This window comes from Chrysemys picta, chromosome 20 (genome assembly GCF_011386835.1).
Source record: "Chrysemys picta bellii isolate R12L10 chromosome 20, ASM1138683v2, whole genome shotgun sequence".
NCBI lineage: Eukaryota > Metazoa > Chordata > Testudines > Emydidae > Chrysemys > Chrysemys picta.
In genome coordinates this window covers 8,083,855-8,092,958 of record NC_088810.1, presented here as the reverse complement: position 1 = coordinate 8,092,958, position 9,104 = coordinate 8,083,855, and the positions used below count along the sequence as shown (strand labels likewise).

Sequence of the window (9,104 nt, the reverse complement as noted above, 5' to 3'; positions counted from 1 at the left end):
GCCGCTACCTTGATCTATATAGTACTAATCTGCTACACTAAGCACAAGCAGTGGGAATGCATCCTACTGCTCCTAAAACTCAGCCCATACTGCTGGCCTCTACTCCAGCATGCCACCGGGCCCCGCCACTGCCAACTCTACCGAGAGTGGTCCTCAGGGCGCTTCCCGAGAAAGACCTCAGGGGTCTCCAAGCCACAGCAAGTCACCAGCTGCAGAGGAAAAGAGGGAGTGGGGGAAAGACCCCCCAGATGCTACCGCAGGAAGCTCCCGCATCCCGAGACCAGCCTGCAGGGGACATCAGGGAGAGGAGGAACATCCACCCCGCTCCTCAGCCACAGCGAGGTCACCCTGTAGATCAATCTTTGATAATTTTCATATAACTTTACATTGTGCCTCTTTATATAACCTTGTGGTGGGTCTACCCACGTGTGACCTCTGTTTTCATGGGACTTTGTATCAAAGCCTCATTTAGAAACTTTGCATTGCCCTTGGTGTAATATTATAGCCCCTAAGGATAGAATAAGATAGAAAAAAAATTTCTTTTTGCTAGCAGTAGAACAAAAGCTCTCCCCCCCCACTCTTAATCAATTGCCCTGTTGAATGAATGAGGTGTGAATGAGGAAGGCATGAAAGGCAGTACCTCCAGACAGCCTCAACTGTTGGAGAGGGGCTGGGAGCCAGACCCAAGGACAATAAAACGTGTCAAGTGGGCTCATTAAAAACAAGCAGACATACCGACGGCCTCGGGGGTTAGAAGCAAGCACCTTCTTTTGGAAACACCCTCTTTGCAGCATTGGGACAACACTCAAAAGAAAGCAGCACAAAGGACCAAGGGACACAGACACAGAGTTTGAATCTGGTATAGATTTGCATAAGAAAAAAGCTGCTATAAAAGTGAGGTGTCTTGCAAAGGATCCCGGGTCTCGTCTTGTCAACATGGGAGCATCGATCCGGATCGGCAAAAGCCCGGCTCCACCCCCTCCCCCATCTAACTCACCTGGCCAGTAAAGTTAAGGGGAGCAACTAATTGGTAACAACAAGACGAAGTGTGTTTGTGTGTGTGTGTGTGTGTGAGTGTAAGTGTAATATATTATATGCATATAATACAGTGTTAATAAATACATGTATTACTAATAAATGTGGCGTTCTGCCTTATTCCCCCTGAAAAGATCCTGTGCAGTACTTTTAAGTACAACATTTTGGTGGAGAATGCGGAAGGGGGAGCAAGCATAGAACCCACAGTTATTATAAAACTGGTGTGCACACCGCCAGCTTTAGCAAGCCTGACACTACAGAAAAAAGAGCGTAAACTTTCAGTTAATTAACCAAACTCTGGAGAATATAAAAGTTTAGGTTTTAATTGTGTTATAGAGGTACATACACCGTCATCCGTAGCAAGACTGAGCTAAAGATAAAAACTTAGTGTTTCTCACTCTGATCCGGGAAAGGATTTGTATAATTGGTGTATGAACCCTCGGTGGTAGCAGGCCGAGCAATACAGAGGGAAGCTTAGTGTCTCTCCCTCTGGCCCAAAGTGGGTTAAAAACATAAGATGCAAATCTTGTTCTGTTAAACCAAACTCTGAAGGATATAGGAGTTTGGGCAGTGTAGTGTGGTTTATGTTTGTTTGTTTTTTTGTTTTGTATTGTTTTTTTGTAAGTAATATTGTGGTAATTTCACAATTTTAAAAAAAATGTTTAAGGAATGGGACCAGGAAGGGTGGGGGTTAGTTGGAAAGCCCACCCTCCTTGCTAAATTTGTAATGGAACAAGGCTTGTGCCCATGAAAAAAAACTGTTTATTTAAAAAAGCAGGATCGGGCCCAGGCAAGCAATAAATAAAAAAACTAAAAATAAAGTTGGGTACAAAAAGTTAAAACAGCACTCTCAAATCTTACAGCAGCAGTAACATCAGGAGAAAAAACATTTGAGACCCCAGAAGGGGGCAGACCTTTGGGACCCCTCTGGAGATTGGAAAGGGGGATATTTGAAATATTTGGGTAAATTCCTCCTCCCAGGGCCAAAATGCCATTAAAACAGTTAACAACAGTGCCTGCTTCTGCCTCAGATCTCCAGGCCATGGCAAAATGGCTGGAGATTTTAAAACAAAATTTTTTTTCTAAATGAAGTGTTAACGCCCTTTTACTAAAAAAAAGGAAGAATTTACACTCACAAAAAATGCACCACTTAATTTGCATTTGTGCAGCCCCAAGTACCAAACACACTGTGGCAAAAACCAAGCAGGTTCTGCCAGGGTGAAAGCACTGTGCTAATTTGTTTCCAAGCTTCTATCTTTCAGGCTCTGAACCAGAACATCAGGAGAGCTGGTACCAGCTGAAGAGTTATAAAATACCATGGTTATAGTGTCATGACAAAGTCTGTGTTCCGTGTTCTGTGTTGCATGTTCTGTGTCTGTCTCTAGTGGTGTCCTGTGCTAGCATTGGGTCCAAAGAAAAAGGGGATACTACACTAGACAGGGTAAATGTCTTTTCCTCTCTCTACTTACCCCATCTCCATCCAAATTATCAATCACCCCTTGTGTCCAAAAAACTTTGGTCCCCAGTGCATCAGGGTTATTTTGTTTTGTTTTGTCAGGTTCTCTAATAATCATTTTGTTGTTAATTTTTGTTCTTGATATATTTGTATTGTTAGTTACATTTGCTTGTATTATTATTAATTCCACACTTTCCTCTATGCACTCTGCTTCTATTTCCCCAAGCCCTAAAGGGTAGTTCTTGGGCCCCCATAACCTGTAAAACCTTGGCCCATAATTGTATGGCCCCATCTTTCAGGTCCCCAGAAACCTCTAAAAACAACTGTTAAAAATAGGAAATTCTACAACATTTTAGCAACTAAATGTTAGTTTAAGTCCAAATCAGCTTAACCTTGCATAACAACTGTGGTACTCCTACAAAATCTTATTTGTTGTGTGTGCTTAAAAAGGTCCTGACCTCAGTGACTTTTATTGTTTGATGGCTATTGCAGCATCAAACTTGGGCCTCATTTTGTTTGTCAATGTACCCAATTATTGTAATGGTAATGGTTTTGTTGTATTTCCAATTATTATAATTATAATTGTTTGCATTTGTGTTTATGTTATATCTGGTGTTTAGTCAATTGTAATGGTTTTAGTTATATTCACCTGGTTATAATTGTTTGGTTTGTTTGCAACAAATACAAAAGATTTATATGGTGACCACTCAAGAATTGTTCTTGAGAGGTCAAAAGGGGGACAATGTAGATCAATCTCTGATAATTTTCATATGACTTTACATTGTGCCTCTTCATATAACCTTGTGGTGGGTCTACCCACGTGTGACCTCTGTTTTCATGGGACTTTGTATCAAAGCCTCATTTAGAAACTTTGCATTGCCCTTGGTATAATATTATAGCCCCTAAGGATAAAATAAGATAGAAAAAAAAATTCTTTTTGCTAGCAGTAGAACAAGAGCTCTCCCCCACCCGCCCCACTCTTAATCAATTGCCCTGTTAAATAAATAAGGTGTAAATAAGAAAGGCATGAAAGGCAGCACCTCCAGACAGCCTCAACTGTTGGAGAGGGGCTGGGAGCCAGACCCAAGAACAATAAAACGTGTCAAGTGGGCTCATTAAAAACAAGCAGACATACCCATGGCCTCCGGGGTTAAAAGCAAGCACCTTCTTTTGAAAACACCCTCTTTGCAGCATTGGGAGAACACTCAAAAGAAAGCAGCACAAAGAACCAATGGACACAGACACAGAGTTTAAATCTGGTATAAATTTGCATAAGAAAAAAGCTGCTATAAAAGTAAGGTGTCTTGCAGAGGACCCCGGGTCTCGTCTTGTCAACATGGGAGCATCCATCCGAATCGGCAAAAGCCCGGCTCCACCCCCTCCCCCATCTAACTCACCTGGCCAGTGAAGTTAAGGGGAGCAACTAATTGGTAACAACAATACAAAGTGTGTTTGATTGTGTGTGTGTAAGTGTAATATATTATATGCATATAATACAGTGTTAATAAATACATGTATTACTAATAAATGTGGCGTTCTGCCTTATTCCCCCTAAAAAGATCCTGTGCAGTACTTTTAAGTACAACAACCCCGCCATGGTCCTGCGCCGGTAGTCTCTCCGGCCGACCAGCAGCTGCAACCGCCTGGAGCCTGCCCTGCCGTACTTCTGCCGCCAGGAAAGCCCCTCGCAGCTGGCCAGCTGCAGGGTGCCCGGCACACCATGCGGCTATCACGGACCGGCCGCCGGAGAACCCCGCTGCCCAGCTGCTGCTCCTCCCGCCAGGGGACTGCTTCCTTGGATCCCAGCCGCCTGGGAAACCCTCCGGCGCCCAGCTGCTGCTCCGGATGCCGGGTAAGTGCCCCAGAGAGCCCCAGGACTTACCCACATGTGGAGACTCTCCCACAGCCCTCCCACCGCCCATGCCGCCGGGGGACCCCTGCGTCCCAGCCGCTGCCCCATGTGTGGACTGGGGACCCCTGCGGCGTGCCCGAGCCGCCACCGCCACCCGGGACGTCGAGCGACCTCAGCTCCACTCCCCGGCTGCCGCTACCCGAGCAGCCCGGTGAGCCCAGCGGCGTGCTCCAGCCGCCGCCGCCCGGGACGCCATGGGACCCCTGCCCCGCGTCTGGACCGCCGCTCCCTGGGCAGCCCAGGGAGCCACGTGGCGCGCCCTGGCTGGCGCTGCCAGGGCCACCAGGGGACCCCTGCCCCACTCCCTGCCCGCCGCCACCCCTGCCCGGGCTGGCGTGGGACCCCTGCCCCGCTCCCCGGCTGCCGCTTCCCGAGGAGTCCGGGGAGCCATGTGGCGTGCTCAGGGAGCCCTGCGGTATGCTGCCGCCACCGCCGGGGACTCCGGATGACCCCCGCCCCACGCTCTGGCCGCTGCCCCCCGGGCAGCCAGGAAAGCCCTGCGGCGCGCCTTGGCCGCCGCTGCCGGGGCCGCTGCCAGACCCATGCCCCGCTCCTCGGCCGCTTTGGCCCAAGCGGACCCGCGGCGCGCCGCAGCCGCTGCTGCTCGGGCCACTTTGGGACCCGCTCCCTGGCTGCCACTACCTGAGCGGACTAGGGAGCCCTGCGGCGTTCCCCGGCCACTGCCGCCGCCTCCTGGGATGCCGGGAGACCCCTGCCCCCCTCCTTGGCCTCCGCCGCCCCTGCCCGGGCCGGCATGGGACCTCTGCCCCGCTCCCCGGCTGCCGCTTCCCCAGCAGTCCGGGGAGCCATGCGGCGTGCTCAGGGAGCCCTGCGGTGTGCTGCCGCCGCCCAGGACTCCAGGTGACCCCTGCCCCGCGCCCTGGTTGCTGCCCCCCGGGCAGCTAGGAGAGCCCTGCGGCGCACTTTGGCTGCTGCTGCCGGGGCCGTTGAGAGACCCCTGCCCTGCTCCTTGGTCGCTCTGGCCCGAGCGGACCTGCGGCGCGCCGCAGCCGCCGCTGCTCGGGTCACTCTGGGACCCCTGCCCCGCTTCCCGGCTGCCGCTTCCCGAGCAGTCCGGGGAGCCCTGCGGCGCTCTCCGACCGCTGCCGCCACCTGGGACACTGGGGGACCCCTGCCCCACGCCCTGGCCACTGCCCCCCGGGCAGCCCGGAGATCCACGTGGCACGCTCCGGCCGCCGGTGCCGCCGGGGGACCCATGCCCCGGCTGCCTCTCCCCGAGCGGCCTGGGGAGCCCCGTGGCGTGCTGCAGCCGCCCCTCGGGACGCCGGGCAACCCCAGCCCCGCTCCCCAGCCGCTGCTGCTCGACCGCCATGGGGAGCCGCACCATCTGCCCCAGCCATCGCTGCCTGAGCCCCTGGGGGTCTCCTGCACCGCGCCGCTGCCGCCTATGCAGCCAGGGGACCCCCACCACCTGCCCCAGCTGCCACCGTCTGAGCGGCCGGAAGCTTCCCACCCTGTGCTCCAGCCACCAATGCACGCAACGTCCGTGGAGCTCCCTGATGCGCCCCAGCAGATGAGACCCAGGCCCGCCGCCTACCAGCTGCCACAGAGTCTGAGATAATCGCCCACCCGCCACTCGACGCTCCAGCTGCCGAACGATCCCTACGCAGTCCATCAGCCGCCGGGAGACCCCCCAACCACTCCACTACTGCCCCAGCAGCTAGGGACCCCCCCCCCACGCTCCTGTTGCCCCAGCCAACAAGAGACCCCCACACCGCCCAGCAGCAGCAGCACCCATCAACCACTCCCCCCCCCCCATGCCCCTCAGTCACCTCGGGAACTCTGCGCTTTCACACTAAGAAATGGGCAGTAGCCCACGAAAGCTTATGCTCTAATAAATTTGTTAGTCTCTAAGGTGCCACAAGTACTCCTGTTCTTTTTGCGGATACAGACTAACACGGCTGCTGCTCTGAAACCTGCCTGCGTGCAAGCCATCGTTCTTGGGAAGTCCTTTGCTGGCAACATTTGCAGTGCTGACTCACAGTCCTCAAGATCAAGCCCTTAGAAGAGGGAGGGATAGCTCAGTGGTTTGAGCATTGGCCTGCTAAACTAGGGTTACCATTCGTCCGGATTTACCCGGACATGTCCTCCTTTTTGTGCTAAAAATAGCGTCCGGGGGGAATTTGTAAAGCACTCACAATGTCCGGGATTTCCCCCCTCCCCCGGCAGAGCAGAGCGAGCGGCTGGGAGGGCTGCAGGAAAGTCCCAGGCTGGACTCCGGAGCAGCTGGAGAGGAGCTCCGCCCTGCATTCTGAGCAAGTGTCTCAGCACAAAGTGCAGCCCTCCCCTTTTGCAACTGGGAGCGGTTTCTGCCATGCAGCTTAGCAAAACGGGAGCGAGAGCACTTTGTGCTGATACAAGGGCAGCTCTCCCCTGCAACCCAGTCCGGACCAGGGACCGGGTTTTGTTGTGCAGGGCCAGGGACCGGGTTTTGTTGTGCTGGGGAGCTTAGCCACGTGTCCGGCTCGCACAGAGCCCAACACCCTGTTCTGAGCAGCAGGGTAAGGGGGGCAGGAGAAGGGGCAGGGAGGTTCTGGAGGGGGCAGTCAAGAAACGGGGGGGGGCTTTTTGGGGGGAGTGGAGAAAGTTTTGGGCAGTCAGGGTACAGGTAGGGGGTAGGGTCCTGGTGGGCAGTTGGAGGGGGGTCTTAGGAGGGGGCAGTTAGGGGACAAGGAACAGGGAGTCTTAGGTAGGGGGTGGGGTTCTGGAGGGCAGTTAGGAGCAGGGGTCCCAGGAGGGGGCAGTCAGGGGACAAGGAGCGGGGGGGGTAGGGGGCTGGGAGTTCTGGGGGGGAGCTGTCAGGGGGCAGGAGTGGGGAGAGGGATCGGAGCAGTCAGGGGACAGGGAGCAGAGGGGTTTAGATGGGTTGGGAGTTCTGGGGGGGGCTGTCAGGGGGCAGGAGTGCGGAGAGGGATCGGAGCAGTCAGGGGACAGGGAGCAGAGGGGTTTAGATGGGTTGGGAGTTCTGGGGGGGGCTGTCAGGGGGCAGGAGTGGGGAGAGGGATCGGAGCAGTCAGGGGACAGGGAGCAGAGGGGTTTAGATGGGTTGGGAGTTCTGGGGGGGGGCTGTCAGGGGGTGGGGAGTGGTTGGATGGGGCGTGGGAGTCCCAGGGGTCTGTCTGGGGGTGGGGGTGTGGATAAAGGTTGGGGCAGTCAGGGGACAAGAGGCAGGGAGGCTTAGATAGTCCTGGGGGGCAGTTAGGGGCAGGGGTCCCAGGAGGGGGTAGTCAGGGGACAAGGAACGGGGGGAGGGTTGGGAGGTCAGGGGGGGCGGGAAGTGGGAGGGGCAGGGGCGGGAAGTGGGAGGGGCAGGGGCGGGGCCAGGGCGGGGCTCCTCCCGTCCTCTTTTTTGCTCGCTGAAATATGGTAACCCTAGCTAAACCCAGGGTTGTTCAATCCTTGAGGGGGCCACTTAGGGATCTGGGGCAAAATCAGTACTTGGTCCTGCTAGTGAAGGCAGGGGGCTGGACTCGATGACCTTTCAAGGTCCCTTCCAGTTCTAGGAGATGGGATATCTCCATTAAAAAAAAAAAAAAAAAAAACTGTGACTGCAAACCAGAGGTCATCTAGTCCAACCCCCTGCATCCTTCCTGGGACTCACAGTCCTCTTCTAAGGGCTTGATCTTGTATTACTGAAGTCAGTGGGAGTTTTACCACTTGTTTTGCTTGGATCCTGGAGCTCCTAGAACAGTCCTCTCTCCTCCATGTGATCTCATCCTGCTCTCTGCCTAACAGGAATATTTTCACAAGGGGAAAGGAATGGAACAATTCTCTCCTATGGGGGGGTAACACCGCTGAGAGACAGTGACCCAAAGCCCCCACTTCCATAACGTGTGAGAACCAATCTTTTCAAAAATGTATGAAAGAGTAGAATAGAAATGAAAAAAGCAGCTGCTCAAGTAGGTAAACCCCCATCAGAAAAAAAAAACATACAAAACAGTCAAACGGTCTGAGCACAGATAGATCCCAAAAGATCTTTTTCTATTTTTTGAACAACCATGTTCTCCCCGGAGGGAGGCGCACCACACCTGGAAGTACTGCAATACCAGGCTGATGCATGGAGTGGAAGGAGCAAGCTCCTATTCCATCTCCCTGTTCCAAAAATCCGTTTAATATAAAGTTCTCACCTCGAGAACATATCAGATATTAAACTGATAAGAACAGATTTACCTTTTATTAGAGAATATTTAAAAAATAAAAACGGTACAAACGATTTGAGGAGTCAGTTGTCAATCATTGGGGGAACATACAGAGTATGGGGGGATGTTGTTATCTTGGGGTTGGCAGCACACATAATACATACGGACTGTAGTGTCCCCAATGGGAGGGTGGGCGGTGGGCGAGATCAAGACACAGTCGATATTCGGTGAGGGTCAATCATCTACACATGAGGTACAAATAGCCATGGGCACAAGAAGGTGGGTTGGGCGATGGTGATGGGGCGACCCTCACAAGGTGGGATTCAGTTACGTTGGGTAGGTTTGGGATTCAGGGGAAGGAAGCCCTGCGGGGGGGCGGGGGGTTAATAGGCCTCTTCCCCCTTGCGGGTGGGCAGGGTCCCCTTGGCTCACTCTCGTTATCGGCAGTGGTCGATAGGGTTGCGCGGGTTCAGGGCCCAGGCGGGGCGGGGGGGGGGGGGGGGGGAGGGAAGATATGGGTCCCTTCCCCCTTGCGAGTGGG

The 9,104-nt window shown here is 53.8% G+C and overlaps 1 non-coding gene across 1 annotated transcript; it reads right to left on the bottom strand.

The window, feature by feature from the left end:
• Window positions 1-8,436: 8,436 nt before the first annotated feature.
• On the bottom strand, window positions 8,437-8,622 carry LOC112061425 (U2 spliceosomal RNA). The gene has a single exon (XR_002890248.1). It is a non-coding gene; the product is annotated as a U2 spliceosomal RNA (small nuclear RNA).
• Window positions 8,623-9,104: the final 482 nt, after the last annotated feature.